Genomic DNA, 17,172 nt, shown 5'->3' with positions numbered 1-17,172 from the left:
GCCCCTGCTATCCCATCCCTGCCATAGTGCCATCCATGGGGACCTGCTAGCTCAGTAAGGAATTCAAGCATGACAGGAAGCCCTCCCCACCCAGCACACCCCTCTGTGGCTGAGTATCACTGGAGTCCAGTTCCTCAGTCTCCAGCCACCCATCGGCCTGACACCCGCATCAGCAGCCACGTCTGGGTTTTCTCATCCGCTGAATGCAGCTCTGTCTCTTCATTGTCACGATCAGAGGAGGCTCGCTGTTTATCTCCATGCCTTTCTGTCTGAGAGGCTGGGAGCAGGAAGGAGAAAGCTCAGGCCGGAGGAAGGGCCTCAAATCAATCTGTCCCTGAGTGGTTTTGATAAGAGCCAGGAGCAGCCCAGCTTCATCAAGTGATGAATGATCACTGGCTCCCTGGATGGGTTGATATCCCAGAGGTGGGAGACAGGGGACTCAGTGGGGAAGGGAAGACGAGCCAGGAGAATCGGAACAAAGACTCCATGGAGAGGAAGGATGGGTGGGAGAGTCAGGATTGAGCCGCCCTCTGCTGTCAATCATGTCCCTGGAGAATATGACTGTTTAGGGCTGCAGCTCTGGGGCTGTCTCCCCCTGCTTCTTGCCGGACACTTTGCATATACCATCTGCTATGGTCTGAAGGTTTGTGTCCCTCCAAAATTCACAGTCAAAACCCAACTCTCAAGGTGATGGTACTAGAAGATGGGGCCTTTGAGAGGTGACTGGGTCATGGAAGTCGAGCCCTCATGGATGGGATGAATACCCTCATACAAGAGGCCTGAGGGAGGCTGCTAGCTCTCCACCCTTCCACCATGTGAGGCTATAACAACAGGACGCCATCTATGAAGCAGAGAGCCCTCACCAGACACCCAGTCTTCCAGCACCTTGATCTTGGACTTCCCAGCCTCTAGAACTGTGAGCAATAAATTTCTGTTGTTTATAAATTACCCAGCCTAAGGCATTTTGTTATACCAGTCCAAATGGACTAAGGTACCTTGTCTTAATCCACACCGTAGCCATCCAAGGAAGAGATGTCTCTCTATCTTTTACAGGACAGTCCAGAGAGGTTAGGCAACTTGCCCAAACCACACAGCGAATAAAAGTGAAAACTGCAAACATGTATTCCCTGACTTGACAATTTCTGAGTGCTTTCTTGTGTCCGGTACAGCTAAACACTTTAGAAGGCTGACCTCATTGAAGCAATCACTTCCCAAAGCATTCAGCCTCTTTTCCCCTCTGCTTCCCCAGTAAAGATTCTCCATCCTCAAGGCACCTGCGGCCACTGAGACAAAATCAGTCTAGGAAGATTCAATTTGGGTGAATCTGATGTTGGTTTATTTAGACCCAGAAGACTGTTGACAAGACATGGTTCAGCAAATGGGACAGAGGCCTGGTGTTCTCGGCTCCCTTCTCTTCCTCCTGCATCAGTGCCGCTGGAGGAGGAAGGCCTGAGCTCCCCACTTGGACCCCAAACTGTACCGCAAAAGGCCCCCCTCAATTTCCACTCTCAGTTGCCCTGCCCTGCCTCAGTTTCCCATCTCCCTGTACCCCCTCAGAAAAGTCATTCGCAGGAAATGGTAGAAGACATGTGTTTCTGTGTCCTTTATTTGGGACCTTGTGAGGGTCAAATCTGGGGGCTTAGGACACGATCCTCTAGCCTGTCGCTGGAGCCCGCAGGCTCCTCACGGCCCCTGTCATACAGATGAGTAGATGCAGCTTAAGTATCTTTACTGAGACTCCTGAATCCATTTGTTTGACCCCACTTTTTGCCTGATAGGGGACAGAGCCAGAATTTAAACTGCGAGGAGCCTGGAGGAGTCAGCTTCCCCTATATCCTCCCAGGACCCTGAGAGCACAGGGCCTTCTTATGGCTACCACTCATTCATTAATGCTTCATAGCTTTGCTCTCCCTCTCTCTTTCTCAGAGGGCCCCAAACTCCTTCACGGCCCACAAAGCCCCTCATGTCTGGCCCGGTCCACATTTCCCCTTTCTCGCTACTCTCCTGCGTTCTCCTCTCTCACCTCCCCCATGTAGCCCCCACAACCCTACATTCATTCCCTGCATTGTGTGTTTCAACTACATAGAATGTGTCATGCCTCAAAACTGCCATGTCCTCCCTCTCCTCTGGGCCCTCACATAAGCTATTCCTTCAGCTACTTCACTGTTCCTCCCCAGCCTGGCTCATCGCGACACCAGCCTCAGGCTTCAGCTTCCATGAGGCTCCCTCTGGAGAGGCCTGTTTGTTCCCACCCAACATCCAAGTGTAGTTGCTCATTCTTACTGGCAATAACTCTTTATTGAGCACCTACTCAGTGCCAGAAGCATTGGCTCCATGATACATCAGCCAGCTCTCGGGAGCTTCAGTGCTGAGGGGCTCCTGCCCTGTGCTTCCTGCCCCCCTGCGAACTCCACTTCATATTAATTGCTTCTCTAACCATCTGTCTTCTCAAAGGGACCAAAATAGTTGTGAATCCTACATCTAGTAAGGATTTAGAATCCTGAATATATAAAGAACGCCTGTGCCTCAACAACAACAAAAACAACCTATATTAGAGTCCTCCAGAGAAACAGAACTAATTGACTCTGGGTATATGTATGTGTGTGCATGCCCAAGTTGAGTATCCCTTATCCAAAATGCTTGGGAGCAGCAGTATTTTGGATTTTTTTGGATTGTGAAGTACTTGCATTATATTTACCGAATAAGCATTCCAAATCCAAAAATTCAAAATTCAGACTGCTCCAATGAGCACTTCCTTTGAGCATCACAATGACCCTCAAAAAGTTTCAGATTTCAGAGCATTTCAGATTTCGGATTTTCAGATCTGAGATTTCTCAACTTGTAGGGGTGGGTGTGTGTGTGTGCGTGTGTGTGTGTATGTGTGTACACACATGTATATAGTACATAAAAAGATTTGTTGTGGCCAGGCACGGTGGCTCATGCCTGTAATCCCACCACTTTGGGAGGCTGAGGCAAGTGGATCACCTGAGGTCGGGAGTTCGAGACCGGCCTGACCAACATGGTGAAACCCCATCTCTACTAAAAATACAAAATTAGCTGGGCATAGTGATGCATGCTTGTAGTCCCAGCAGTGAGTTAGGACTGTGCCATTGCACTCCGGCCTGGGCAACAAGAGCAAAATTCTGTCTCAATAACAACAATAACAACAACAAAAGATTTGTTATACGGAACTGGCTCACACAATTAGGGAGATGGACAAGCCCCAGTATCTGCAGGGTGAATCGGCAAGCTGGAGGCCCAGGAGAGCTGATGGCGTAGCTTCTGAGTCCAGAGGCGGGGAAAAAAGCCAATATCTCAGGCTGAAGGCAGCCAGGTTAAAGAAATTTTCTTTTCCTTGGAGGAGGGTCAGCCTTTTTGTTCCATTCAGGCCTTCAACTAATTGGATGAGTCTCACCCACATTAGGGAGGGCAATCACTTTATTCAGCTAATTTAAATATGAACTTATCCCAAAACATCCTCACAGAATCACCCGGGATAATATTTCATCAAATGTCTGGGCACCCTGTGGCCCAATCAAATTGACACATAAAATTAACCATCATGCAACCCAATTAAAAAGTGGACAAACGACTTGAAGAGACATTTCTCCAATGATGATATACAAATGGCCACCAGGCACATGAGAAGATGCTCAGCACCATTTGTAATTAAGGAGATGCGACAAAATCACAATGAGGTGCCTGTACACCCACCAGGATAGCTCTTGTCAAAAACCATGAAAATAAGAAGTATTGGCAAGGATGCTGAGAAATTGGTACTCTCATGTATTGCTGGTGACAGCATAAAGTGGTGCAGTCACTGTGAAAAATAGTTTGCCCATTCCTTAAAAAGTTAGGAGGCTGGGCACAGTGGCTAACGCCTGTAATCCCAGCACTTTGGGAGGTCAAGGCAGGCGGATCACGAGGTCAGGAGATTAAGACCATCCTGGCTAACACGGTGAAATCCCATCTCTGCTAAAAACACAAAAAATTAGCCGGGCATGGTGGCGTACTCAACTACAGGCATATGGGATACTCAACTACAGGCACATGCCTGTAGTCCCAGCTACTCAGGAGGCTGAGGTAAGAGAATCGCTTGAACCCGGGAGGCGGAGGTTGCAGTGAGTGGAGATCATGCCACTGCACTCCAGCCTGGGCGACAGAGCAAGTCTCCATCTCAAAAAAACAACAAAAAAATTAGGACACAAGTTTCTGGGACAGGAGTTTCTATATGTTCCAGAAATTCCATTCCTGGGTACATATCCAAGAGAAATGAAAACATATCCACACAGAAACTTAGATAAAAACGTGTTTTGGTTTCTTTTTGGGAGGTTGAGGCAGGCGGATCACTTGAGGCCAGGAGTTTGAGACCAGCCTGGCCAACATGATGAAACCTATCTCTACTAAAAATACAAAAATTAGCCAAAGTGGTGGCACATGCCTGTAGTCCCAGCTACTCAGGAGGCCGAGACAGACAATCACTTGAACCCAGCAGGCAGAGGTTGCAGTGAGCTGAATTTGTGCTATTGCACTCTAGCCTGGTCAACAGAATGAGACTTTGTCTTCAAAAAAATAAAATACATAAATAAATAAATATATGAAATATCCAAAATAGGTCAGTCCTTAGAGAAGACACATTGGTGGTTTCCAGGAGACAGACAGGAGTGATTACTTAATGGCACAAGGCATTCTGGGGTGATGACAAGTTTTGAAGCTAGAAGTGGTGGTTATACAAGATTGTGAAAGCTCTAAATGCCACGGACTTGCATACTTTAAAATGGTTAATTATGTATTATGTGAATTTCACCACAATCATCATCGTCCTCACTCATCTTCCCTGTTTGGTTCATAGGTTTCCTGCGAGCTAGAATCCTTCACCATTGTAACCCCAGCACTGCGTACAGTCCCTGCCACAAAGGAGGTGCTTAATACAGCTTTGTTGAGTAAATAAACACAGAAAACAAAGCAAAAAAGAAAGCAAAGTACCCACATGTGGAGAAGATTAAGACTTTCTATAACTAGAGGCAGGGAGTAGAATCTGAAGAGCAACTGGATTTATTTTGTGTGATTCTGCAAGCACGAAATCAGGACCAACTAGTGGGATTGAGCAGGCAACAGCTCTTGACTAAACCTAAGGAAGCCCCGTCTACCCTTGGAGCTGCAGAGCAGTAAGACCAGCTGTTCAGCAAGGCAGTGAGCATCCCGTCAAGAGAGACATGCAAACAGAGATGAGGGAACTTGAAAGAAGTCTTCAGGCACCAGCAGGAGACTTCCCCTAGACAACATGTTCCTCCCAACTCGGAGGTGCTGTGATCTGAGATGCCTTACAGGTCATTAAAAAACCATTTGTCCTCCTGCTGGCTTCTGGTTGCCTTGTGGAATCAATCATTCACCAGATATCTACTGAGCACAGGTGTCACCCGGATGCATCCAAAGACAGTGCCACTTCCTAAAGAGGCAGAGAAGTTTCCAGGCCGTTCTTTTTATTTTCTGCTTCTTGACCTGACCCAGGGTTCAGAATACCAGTGGAGTTAAGGCTCTGATGTTCTGATGTCACTGCGTTCAGGAGATGAGTTTGCAGTTCCTGTCCCTCCTGCGGGCTGCTCTGCTTGGGGGCTGTCTGTCCCTGCAGTGTGCCTGCCACTCCTGGCTCTGATGCTGTCTCCTACTGCTGGCATCACCACCAGCTGCTGCTCCTGACACTGCTCCTCTGGACGTACCTTAGTGCCCACACCTGGCCCCAGCCTCCCTCAAGGTCAGGCAGCAGTGTACAGACAGGTAGCTGCTGCAGTGTAGGAAGGGTGGAGGTTGGGAAACGTGATGGGCATTCACAAACATACTATCTCGTGTCCTTTAGAATATCGAGGCTATGCTCTAGTGACCTGGGGACGTGCGTATGCTGTGAAGTTTAACTTTTTTTGTGTGTGTGATGGAGTTTTGCTCTTGTTGTCCAGGCTGAAGTGCAATGGTGCGATCTTGGCTCACCACAACCTCCACCTCCCAGGTTCAAGCGATTCTCCTGCCTCAGCCTCCTAAGTAGCTGGGATTACAGGTGCCCGCCACCATACCCAGCTAATTTTGTATTTTTAGTAGAGACAGGCTTTCTCCATGTTGGCCAGGCTGGTCTCGAACTCCCAACCTTAGGTGATCTGTCCACCTCAGCCTCCCAAAGTGCTGAGATTACAGGCATGAGCCATGGCCCCCAGCTGAAGTTTAATTTTTTATAGGTGACATTATTACCCACTGGTCATCACTGTTGCCTACTCACCACTAATTCTCACCTCTTTCTTTCCATCAGAACCCCATTTAGGGGCAGGGCACCAAAGTGCCCTGTGGAAAATACTCCCCTGAGAAGGGGTCACGGTTTTGGTCTATGGGTGTCCACAGACAGCCCTGGGTGGGGTTTGCACGGAAGCCTCTGGAGAAGGAGACCCAGAAGCCTCTGGCCTTGGCCTTCCTCTTTCACTGTGTCTAGGATGCAACCTTGGTGCCCAGAGATAGAGCTGCCTTCCTATGACCACAGAAACTAAGACATAGCTGATGATGGTGGCATTAGAAATGTAGGAGAAGCCTGGGTCCCTGATGGCTCCTTAAAGCCCTCCCGCTGGCCTGCAAGCTGCCAGCCTAAGGGCGGCTCACGCCCATAATCCCAGCACTTTGGGAGGCCGAGGCAGGCAGATCACTTGAGTCCAGAAGTTTGAGACCAGCCTGGCCAACATGGTGAAACCCCATCTCTACGAAAAATATAATAATTAGCCAGGTGTGATGGTGCACACCAGTAATCCAATTACTTGGGAGACCAAGGCAGGAGAATCGCTTGAACCCAGGAGGTGGAGTTTGCAGTGAGCTGAGATCATGCCACTGCACCCCAGTCTGGGCGACAGAGCGAGACTCCATCTCTAAAAGCAGACGAACAAAAACAACAATGACAAAGAGTGCCTGTGACAGAAGGAAAACAGGCCCCTGTTTGGTTAAGTCGCCGCAGTCTGCACCTGAAGCTGACATAATTCTAATCAATGCCATACAAATCACGAGATGAGATCCTTCCGGATTAGGATGGACCCTAAATCCAATGACAGGTGTCCTTAAAAGAGACAGAAAACGAGAAGATGGGCAGAAGTCCAGAGAAGAAAGCCCAGTAGAGGCGGAGGCAGAGACTGGGGTGATGCTGCCACAGCCAGGGACCAGCAGCCGGAAGAGGCAAGGAGAGATTCTTCCCAGAGCCTTCACAGGGAGTCTGCTGACACCTGGATCTCAGACTGCTGGCCTCCAGAACCATGGCAGAATAAATCTCTATCAAGTCACCTAATTTATAGTCACTTGTTACAACAGCCCTGAGAAACCAATACAGGCAGAAAAAGGTGCCGTACAGGGTGCGTTGGTGTGCACCTGCAGTCCCAGCTCCTCCAGAGGCAAAGGAGGGAGGATCACAGGAGCCCAGGAGTTTGAGTCCGGCCTGGGCAACATCAGGAGTTCCTGTGTCTCTAAAAAAATTAAAAATAAAAAGGTACCATAGAAGATGTGCCACCTAAGTTGGGCAATTGAAAGACAGATCATTCTCACGCTAAGAAAGAAAAGGGCCAGCCAGGCACAGTGGCTCACACCTGTAATCCCAGCACTTTGGGAGGCCAAGGGGGGCGGATCACCTGAGGTCGGGAGTTGGAGACCAGCCTGGCCAACATGAAGAAACCCTGCCTCTACTAAAAATACAAAATTCGCTGGGCATGGTGGCGCATGTCAGTAATCCCAGCCACTCAGGAGGCTGAGGCAGGAGAATCGCTTGAACTCAGGAGGCAGAGGTTGCAGTGAGCTGAGATCGCACCACTGCACTCCAGCCTGGGCGACGAGCGAAATTCCAAACAAACAAACAAACAAACAAAAAAGAAAGAAAGAAAAGAAAGCAGCCAGCTCTCCGCAGTCCAGAGCAGAATGCTGCAGGGAAGCAGTCGCTGTGGGACCAGGCCTTTGAACACCGTGCTGTGGAAACAGAGCGTGCTCTGATGCTCTGCGTATTCACCAGGGAGCCTGCGAGGCCGCCTTGGCTGTGCTCCAGCAAGAAGCCTCGACCTTGCTCTTACCACCCCGGCCACTTGTAACTCTCTCCTCCAGCGCTCACATCTGTTAACTCTCAAGAGGCCAGCAGAGGGCCATGGGATGGGCACAGTACTTCAGAGTCAATTCTGGGATGCCTGCAAAGCTCACCGGGTGAGCCAGTGCCAGAGGAGAAACTGCTGTGCTCTGGCAGTTTTGCAAAATTCAAAGCTTTTTGCTGGAGCAGAGGGTCCGTCCTTGGAAGATTTCTTGCATAATCACCCAAAATGTCACCTTGTCAGCAACACCAGAGAGATCGTATCTCGGATGAGCTGGGGCCAGCCCTTTCTCTGCTTTTGGAATGATCTTCAAGAATGTGAATTACAGCAGAAGCGAGGCCCAATTCTTCTGCCACCATAAACTGCTTCAGTGGGCACTTACTGCCATCAAAAGGAAATTGCCTACACTTCGTGGGTTTCTTGCAAAGAAAGCTTCCAGTCCTCGGTAGAGATAAGAGTGCATTTATTTATTCATCCACTCATCTATGTATTTAACAACCGTGGGCTCTAAAGTGGTAATAACAGGGACCATTCACTCAGTGTTTACTCTTCAGCTGGGCCAAGTGATTTCCCTGTAGAATCCCATCTAACCCTCTCAGCTCTCAGGGGTAGGTCTTACCATCAGCCCCACTTCACAGATAAGAAAACAGAGGCTCAGAGAAGGTCACGAGCTCTCCCGAGGTCACCCAGCCAGTAAGCCAGGGGGGTCAGGTTTGGAGAGAGAGGATTTGAATTCTCGTTTCAGTCCTTCTTCTTATTAGCTATTTCGTGTCCACATGTCATTTGATGCATTTAACTGAGCTTCAGTTTCCTCCTCTGGAAAATGGATGGAGCCCAGGTAAGAGCTATCAGACAGGTGAAGTCCAGCATTCAGGGAGTATTTTATACAATTCAGAACTCGCTCTCCAGCTCAGCACATCTCAAAACTGTGTTTTCCCAACAAAAACTGGTAGGATTTTCAAAATCTTTCCCAGCAAGCGAGATGGGACTCCTGAGAGTGGGCCATAGACACATGTTTTGCACAGATTTTAATCTCAGATCTGTTGACTTAAATGTCTATCCTCCATCGCTCTACCAGTGTTCACACCACTGGTCACACCACCCTCGTGTGGGAGAAATTGAAAGGGTCTGGGCTGCTTTGCATCTCATCAGCTTCCTCTTTGACAGCCAGAGTGGGATGTCTCCTGCCAAAACAATCACGCCTGTTTACAGCTCCAAGAGGCTCAGGAGGTGGCCTGGAGGCCTGCCCGGCTGGCCCAGTCAGTCGGGTAACCCTCTCCTCTCGGCCAGCCTGTGTTTACCCTGCGATTCCATTGGAGAAACCCCCCTGCCCCCCGACTTTGTAGCCTGAACACTTATCGGTATTTTCACAACCTGTTAGAAGGCTGCTGAATTCCACCTCCCAGATGCCACATTTGGGTGCTTGACGACTTGCACCAAGAATATTTAGAGGAGAGAATGAGGGAACCAATCTCTAAACGGAGCTGATCATGGTAACAGGGACAGTTGTTACCTTTGTCCAGCACTTCACAGTTTGCAAAGCATGTCTTAGGCACTACGTGGTGTCAGTTTTGACCCTCATGGTAACCTTTAAAGAAGAAGGAGATTACAGGTATTATTGTCCCAAGCCTGGCCATGTCAAGTGGCTTGCTGTCTGTCAAGTCACAGAGCAACTGCTCACCAGGAAGCCCCCGGAGGGAAGGAAGGGCCAGGATGAGCCCTAGGGGAGCCACTTCAGGAGCAGGGAGCAGAGAAGCCTCCAAGGCATGGGAGAAACCCCAGTGGATGGGGAGGGGGCAGGAAGAAAAGCAGGAGAAGAGGTGTCTTCGAGAATGCCAGGAGGAAGGAGAGGCCATGCCACCTCTGCAGAGATGCTCCATTGGAGATAGTGTGGTCAATGGCTAAGAAGGTGGATTCATGGCTAGTGTGTTGCTAAACTTCCCTATGCCTCATCTGTAGAATGGGCATAATGATAGTCCTCACTTCATGTGGTTACCATGTTGCTTAAGTGCTTATTCCAGGCCTGGCACATGGTAAGTGCAAAATGTCCCCTATCCTAAACCCTGGCATTGGACTTGACCACCCAGCCACGAGTGACATTTTTTGTTTTCTTTTGAGACAGTCTCACTCTGTCACCCAGGCAGAAGTGCAGTGGTGCAATCTCAGCTCACTGCAACCTCCGCCTCCTGGGTTCAAGCAATTCTTATGCCTCGGCCTCCCAAGTAGCTGGGACTACAAGCACGTGCCACCAGGACCAGCTGATTTTTATATTCTTAGTAGAGATGGGGTTTCACCGTGTTGGTCAGGCTGGTCTCGAATTCCCAACCTCAAGTGATCCGCCCACCTCGGTCTTCCAAAATGCTGGGATTACAGGCATGAGCCACCATGCCCAGTGATGAGTGACCTTTGACACAGGTTGGGGGTAAGATGGTTTGCAGCATATTATGGAATAAGTGGAGGTGAGGGAATGAAAGAGCGCTGGGAGAATCCCTGGAGGTGCCATACATTGAAGGGTGAAACATGGAAACAAGGGATGGTCTCCCTTGGAGATCTGGGAAGGGCTCGAGCTTGTGTTGGCAGCAGGGGTGGCAGTGGGCAGCAGATGCAGAAGGCTCAGAGGGGATAAGAGTCAGGGCACCAGCCAGAGGGGATATCGGGGGCTGCAAATTCTTAATTAGATGGATCGGTGTGAGCAGAGCAGGCACCTCCCCTCTCTGGGAGTCCAGGGGTAGATCAGGATGTGGGCTGCAGGGTTGGAGGTAGCGGGAAGAAGGGGCATCTGAGCTTCATCTTGATACCTGCCCAGAATAGAATTAGGCAGAGCTCCCTCCCTTAGTCACAGAGATAAGCATTTTTGGGTTAAGACAATGTTTTCCAAATGTTTACTGTTTCCTAGAAAGCTTCCCAAATTTGACTCCTAGCTCTGCTACTGTGTGACCTCTGACAAAAGCCACTTAATCTCTTTGTGCCTCAGTTTCCTCACTTGTAAAATAGGGATCTTGAGATCATAATGCTACCTGCCTGTCCAGATGGTTGTGAGGGTGAGATGACACAATCTAAGGAGACAGCCTGGCCTGGGTAGTGATGGCATGCTGTTATTATCATTATTAATTTTTTTTCTTCTTTTGAGATGAATTATTCTGTCGTCCAGGCTGGAGTGCAGCAGTGCCATCTTGGCTCACTGCAGACTCCACCTCCCAGGTTCAAGTGATTCTCCTGCCTCAGCCTCCTGAGTAGCTGGGACTACACCACACCAGCTAATTTTTGTATTTTTAGTAGAGACAGGGTTTCATCATATTGGTCAGGCTGGTCTCGAACTCCTGACCTCAGATGATCCACCTGCCTCAGCCTCCTAAAGTGCTGGGATTATAGGCGTGAGTCACTGCGCCTGTCTGGGCTGTTATTATTCTATTAACTAGTATCATGAAGTGCTCAGTTTGAGAACCAGTGAGTTAAGACAATGATTCCTAGAGACCCATACTAAAGTGCAGTCATTTTGATGCTTACTTTGATGCTTACTTATACAATTCCTACTATCGACCAGGCACCAGGATGTGATGGCTGCCAAGGAGACACGGTCCCTGCTCAAAGGTTTGCAGCAACAGGTAGAAGAGGCTTGCTCTGGCCAGTCATTTAATCCCCACTGCAAAACCCCAGGACCAGGGATCTATTCATGCTCCCATTCCACATGAGAGGAAACAGGGACAGAGAGGTGCAGTCCGCTGCCCAAGGTCACACAGTGAGGAAGTGGTGGAGATGGGATTTGAACCCCAGGGGTCTGTCTGCCTCTAGAGCCTGCAGTGGTGTGTCCTACCGGTAACTACAAGTGGTGGTGACTGCCACTGGCATCCAGAGTGTGCAGGATGTGAAGGGCAAGTGATGCTTGAACTGAGAAAGGCATACAGGAGTTAACTAGATCAGTGGGGGCGGCAGGATTAAGGTCCTGAGGCAGAATGGGCAAGTCAAGTGTGAGGATGCAGACAGCCAGCTGCCCGGAAGATGAAACTGGCCAGGTAGGAGGTACTGCCTGCTCACCAGGGCTGATAGCTCCATGGGGAAGGTGGACTGTACCCCAAGCACAGCAGGAAGGCTTTGGGGGACTTTCAGTGGAAGTGTGATGAGATTCAGGAACACCGCTTTCTACAGCTGAATGGGCTCAGCCACACAAAAGACCGAGGGTCACTTTGAATACAGACACGGGGCCCCTCCAAAGTACATTAGATGGAAAAGCAAAATGCTGGAGTGTGGGTGCTGGCTTCTATCTGCAGAGAGGAGAAGAGACAGAATAAGAATGTGTATGCACCTTTGTGCTGGGATAGATGTAAAATCTCTCGGAAAAGGTATACAAGCAACTGTCAGGGACGGGAGGGGGTGTTCTCTGTAGATTTTTCTCTTTTAAATGTTAAACCTTGGGGTGAGATTACCTAACTGAAATTAAGATTTTTTAAAAGACAATGCTGGCCGCTGGGTGGAAAATGGAGCACAGGGGGTCTACAGTGCATTCCAGGGCCTGAGGGAGGAATGAGACTCGGCTGTTAGTTTCCACGTGCAGCGGGAGATGAGGAATTAACTAAGATGGGCCTGAGCGTGGGTGCAGCTGCCGGAAGAGGGCTGGTCTGGGACCCGCATGGTGTCGCGCAGCTGCGTGGTGTTATACAGAGTAGGGGCTGGGGAAGGGAAAAAAAAGGGTAGAGCATCAGGGACCCCCTTAACTTTGCCTCTAGCAGAGTTTGACATAGCTTCAGCCTGAGGCACCCGGAATTCCTGGGCCCCTTCTCGACCACCACCACACAGGCTTTACACGTGGAGTGTGGAAGGCAGGCACAAGGGACGGCAGCAGGTGCGAGAAGAAACCTCCAGCGGGGTTCAGGAGCCCTGGGCTCCGGGTTGTAAATCAAAGCACCGCGTCTCAAAGGGAGGCGCCCAGGGGATGTCTCCGCCTCTCATTCTCAGTTGGTGAAAAAACGGACAGAGACGCACTAACGTGGAACGTTCTGGAAAAGCAGCTCTTGGCTTCTGCAGATGGGGTATCTCGGGCTGTTCAAGGGGGCCTCCGGGGTGGCTTTGGAGGGATGATTTGCTCAACTTTAAATAAAGGCGGCAGCAAAGTAAACCAAAAGGCGGCAGCCCTCCTCTTGCAGCAGATATTTTCCCGGCGGCTGCTGCCCCCTGCTGACAAAATCGGGATATCACGGCCTCCGTGCCCCGCCGAGGCCACAGCTCAGGGCTCCACTTTGCATTCCGGGCGCACAGAAGGTGAGTCAATCCCATTTCCCCTGCCCTTTATTGAGATGGCCACCGCCAAGCACTGCATCAGCGGAGTCATAAACAACCAGGCCCACGTGAACAGTGGGAAAAAGAACAGCAAAGGTCATTACCAAGAGAAAGCAGTGCACCAGATGCATTATAGGAAATTGTAAAACAGAACGGCACGGCCGCATTATAAATCTCCCTCCACGGAGTCGTCGCCACCCCAGTGGCTGTTCATCAGAGCTGATGCCCACTGAGTCTTACTACGTGTCAGGTGTGCTGGGGACCCCCTGCATGTGGTGACTCTTCTGAGCCTCAAAGCGCCTACAGGAGCAGGTGGGAGGAGATTGAGATAGAGGAAAGGTGGCAAGACAAGGAAAGGTGCTGTCAAACATCCCATATTGCTCAGGACAGCCCCCATAACGAAGAACTCTTCATCCCCAAATGTCAATAGTGCCGAGGTAGGGAAACGCTGATCTAAATACATAAAATTCCTACAGATCTCCTAGTTCTCTCTTTTTGGCATTGCCTCTGACACAAGGGCACTTGAGCAAATCTTCCTTAATGTACGAAAGGTATTCTTCTTGAGGATTCATGCAGAATAACTCTCAATTATTTAATTTCCCCTAAAACCTCCTATTTACCCAATTGTTGGATTGTATCCAATAGTTCTGCTGTTACACCGTATAAATGACGGGACTGTGATGGGGCCCGAGCAGAGGGAGAACCCCCTGGCTGTCATGGCACAATGGCGAAGGACCTTGGGCCCTGCAGTGGGCACGATCAGCCCTGGCACTGTGCATGGAATGTTGCTGCTGTGCCTGGCAGGGAGCTGCGGCTCATCCACATGCTGCTCATCAGGGATGTTGGGACATGTTCAACCCCAGGATGATTGAACAGTTCCTAGGAACAACCTGTCAGCAGCTGCCCTCCACTCCCCTCTTACCCAAAGCCCCGGTAATCAGCCACAGCAGTCTAGTCTCTGGCTTTGGGAAGCAGCACTGTTAACCCTTTCTCTTCCACAGAGCATACGGGTGTAGCTAGGGGTGCAGGCTGGGGGTGGGAGAAGACCCAGGATCAGGTTACCCCCATCTGAATGGTCATGGCACACCTCCCAGCAATAAGCCCATTGCTTGCCCAAAAATTGGGATTCAAGAGTTGGTGCTTATTGAATGAATGAATGCACAAGAAGGGTAAACCCTATGAGAGTCATTCATTCATTCTTATGAATATTTACCGAGTGCCTGGCCATGCAGGGACTGTCCTAGATACTAGGTGAACAAAAGAGACCAAGTGTCGGTTCTCATGAAGTTTACCTTCTAGTGGAGGGTAACAGATACCATACAAATAAACTAATAAATATGGAATACATTTGGCCCTCTGCGTCCATGGGTTCCACATCTCTGGATTCAACCAACTGCACATTGAAAACGTTTGGGGAGGCCAGGCGAGATGGCTCATGCCTCTAATCCCAGCACTTTGGAAGGCTGAGGCGGGCGGATCATGAGGTCAGGAGTTCGAGATCAGCCTGGTCAATATGGCGAAACCCCATCTCTACTAAAAAAACAAAAACAAACAAACAAACAAAAAATTAGCCAGGTGTGGTGGCGTGCACCTGTAGTCCCAGCTACTAGGAAGGCTGAGGCAGGAGAATCGCTTGAACCTGGAAGGCAGAGGTTGCAGTGAACCAAGATGCACCACTGACTCCAGCCTGGGTGAAAGAGCGAGACTCCATCTCAAAAAAAAAAAAAATTAGTTGGGCATGGCAGCGCATGCCTGTAATCCCAGCTACTCAGAGGCTGAGGCAGGAGAGTCACTTGAACCCAGGAGGTGGAGGTTGCGGTGAGCCGAGATTGCACCATTGCACCTGGGCAACAAGAATAAAATTCTGTCTCAAAAAATAAAAAAGAAAACCAGTTCTCAACATGAGCATCTGTCGGAATCACCAGGAGGGCTTATGGAAGCAGACTGTGGGCCCCACCTCTAGAGTTCAGCTGGTCAGGGGTGGGGCTTGGGAATATGCATTTCTTACCAATACCCAGGTGATGCTAATGTGGCGGTCCAGGGATCATCAGAGTGTGGGGTATTTACTCTTCCTGCACCAAGTTCTCTACATTCAACAGTGACAACATGCAATCATAGATCTTCATTGCCTGATCATCTGCCACTCCACTGGGCTTGATGGTTCTGTCCACCTCTATGTCCCAGTGCTTAGTAAGCACTCAACAGAATATTTGTTGAATGAATTCCTCAAACAAGGGTTCTACTCTGGGCCTTGCCATTCCACTGTGTATTCCATCTTCTGCCCTCCCAGAGCTCTGAGCCTTTGCACGTGCTGACCCATCCACCCAGAATTCGCCTTCCTATGTCCACCTCGCAAATTCCTACGAAGCTCTCCTTCCAGAATATCCTTCCCGACTTCCTCTCCACCCACCCAGGGTTAGGAATGCTCCTGGAGGTGTAGGGAGTTCTGTATCCACCTGTGGCACAGTGACTTGTCTAAATGTTGCTCTTTTCTTTACCAAAGATCACAGATGGGCAGCCCCCAGGTTGAACCCCACTTGCCATAAGGCCAGGAATGAATCCCAAGGAAAGAACATTTCAGACAACTTGCATTGTTTTACTCCAGATTCAGAGCCGAAACTGTCAGTCATTCATAGTGTGTGTGTGTGCATTCCCCGACACAAGGCTGGCGGCCACCCTGAGATGCAGAGTGGTGGAGAAGTGGAATGTTCTAGGTGTCTGGAGGGAATGTGGAGCCTTCGCACAGGCACCTTTACTGAGGGGCTGCTCTTCCCGTCAGCATGGGCCGTCAGAAATCCCAGGGGCCCCGAGAGAGTGAGGACAGGGGGTACATTCGGCCAACCAATGACAGCGATGATAAACCAAATCTGTCCAGATAAGCTTCGTCTCTCTCATGCACCCCACAATCACTGGTGAACCTACTAACTCATAGGTTTCTCTCCTTCCATCCCAACCACCCCACGAGGTGGTTTCTCCTAGGCCCACCCTGAGAGGCTGAGGGATGAGTTAACTTTCCCAGGTCAGAAAGACGGCAGTGATTTAGGTCTCTCACTCTCCAACCACGTGCAAGAGGCACCCCTAACCCGGTAAACAGTCGCGTAGACAGAGCCTCCCTGGGTGACGGGCGACGTGGTGAGTGATGTATCCTCCTTTTGCAAGACAGTAAATGGACTAAGAGGAAAGTACGACGTCAAGTTCCCGAGTCTCACCGCTCAGCCCCATCAAAGTGTATCCGTTCTCCCTTTATTCACAAACATCACTTGAAACACCTTCATATTTTAGATTTTAACGCTCATAACATCTTTGGGCTTTTAAAATGAGATTTCCCTGAGGGATGCGGGGCAGGAACTGAACTTCTCGACGCACTATAATAGCCGCGCTGTGCAGAACCCGGGAACCGGGGAAGCCACTAGAACCGCTGCGAACTCAAACGAAGTCAATACGGCCTCAGCAGCGGCGGCCTGACCCACTGCGCTGGCATCGCCCCAGAACGCCTAGAGCTCGACCTGCTAGACTTCGCCCCTGGTAGGCGAACCCACTTCCAGAAGGACAGCGGGAGTGGCGAATCCCCACTCCTCCCGAAGACGGGTCAAGCCGGCCTCCGACCAGTCAAAAAGCTTCTCTTACCGCTTCTGTCGTCCTGACGCGAAGGCTTCTACTCCTCGGGACTCTATGGCTCCGCAGGGGCGGGATATAAAGCTGACTGACGTCACTTACAACCACTTGTCCAGCAGAATGAATTTGAACAACAAATAACTCTACGAATTGTGTCTCAAGAAAAGGCTATCATCCCCGCCCCCCTACTCCC

General features: G+C 49.9%; 1 protein-coding gene across 2 annotated transcripts in view; it reads right to left on the bottom strand.

Annotated features, from left to right (window-relative positions):
• The window catches only part of NCF4 (neutrophil cytosolic factor 4), a 95,088-nt gene extending 78,051 nt beyond the window's left edge, over positions 1-17,037 (bottom strand). For both annotated transcript variants that reach the window (XM_012476360.2, XM_064368002.1), the window contains exon 1: positions 16,992-17,037. The gene's annotated coding sequence lies outside the window, so the exon portion shown is untranslated. The remainder of the gene's footprint in view (positions 1-16,991) is intronic.
• Between the last annotated feature and the right edge of the window lie 135 nt (positions 17,038-17,172).

This window comes from Aotus nancymaae, unplaced genomic scaffold (genome assembly GCF_030222135.1).
Source record: "Aotus nancymaae isolate 86718 unplaced genomic scaffold, 86718_ANA_hifiasm-v0.15.2.pri h1tg000076l, whole genome shotgun sequence".
Classification (NCBI taxonomy): domain Eukaryota; kingdom Metazoa; phylum Chordata; class Mammalia; order Primates; family Aotidae; genus Aotus; species Aotus nancymaae.
The sequence above is the reverse complement of the archived record's forward strand: the minus strand, read 5'-3'. Positions and strand labels throughout refer to the sequence as shown.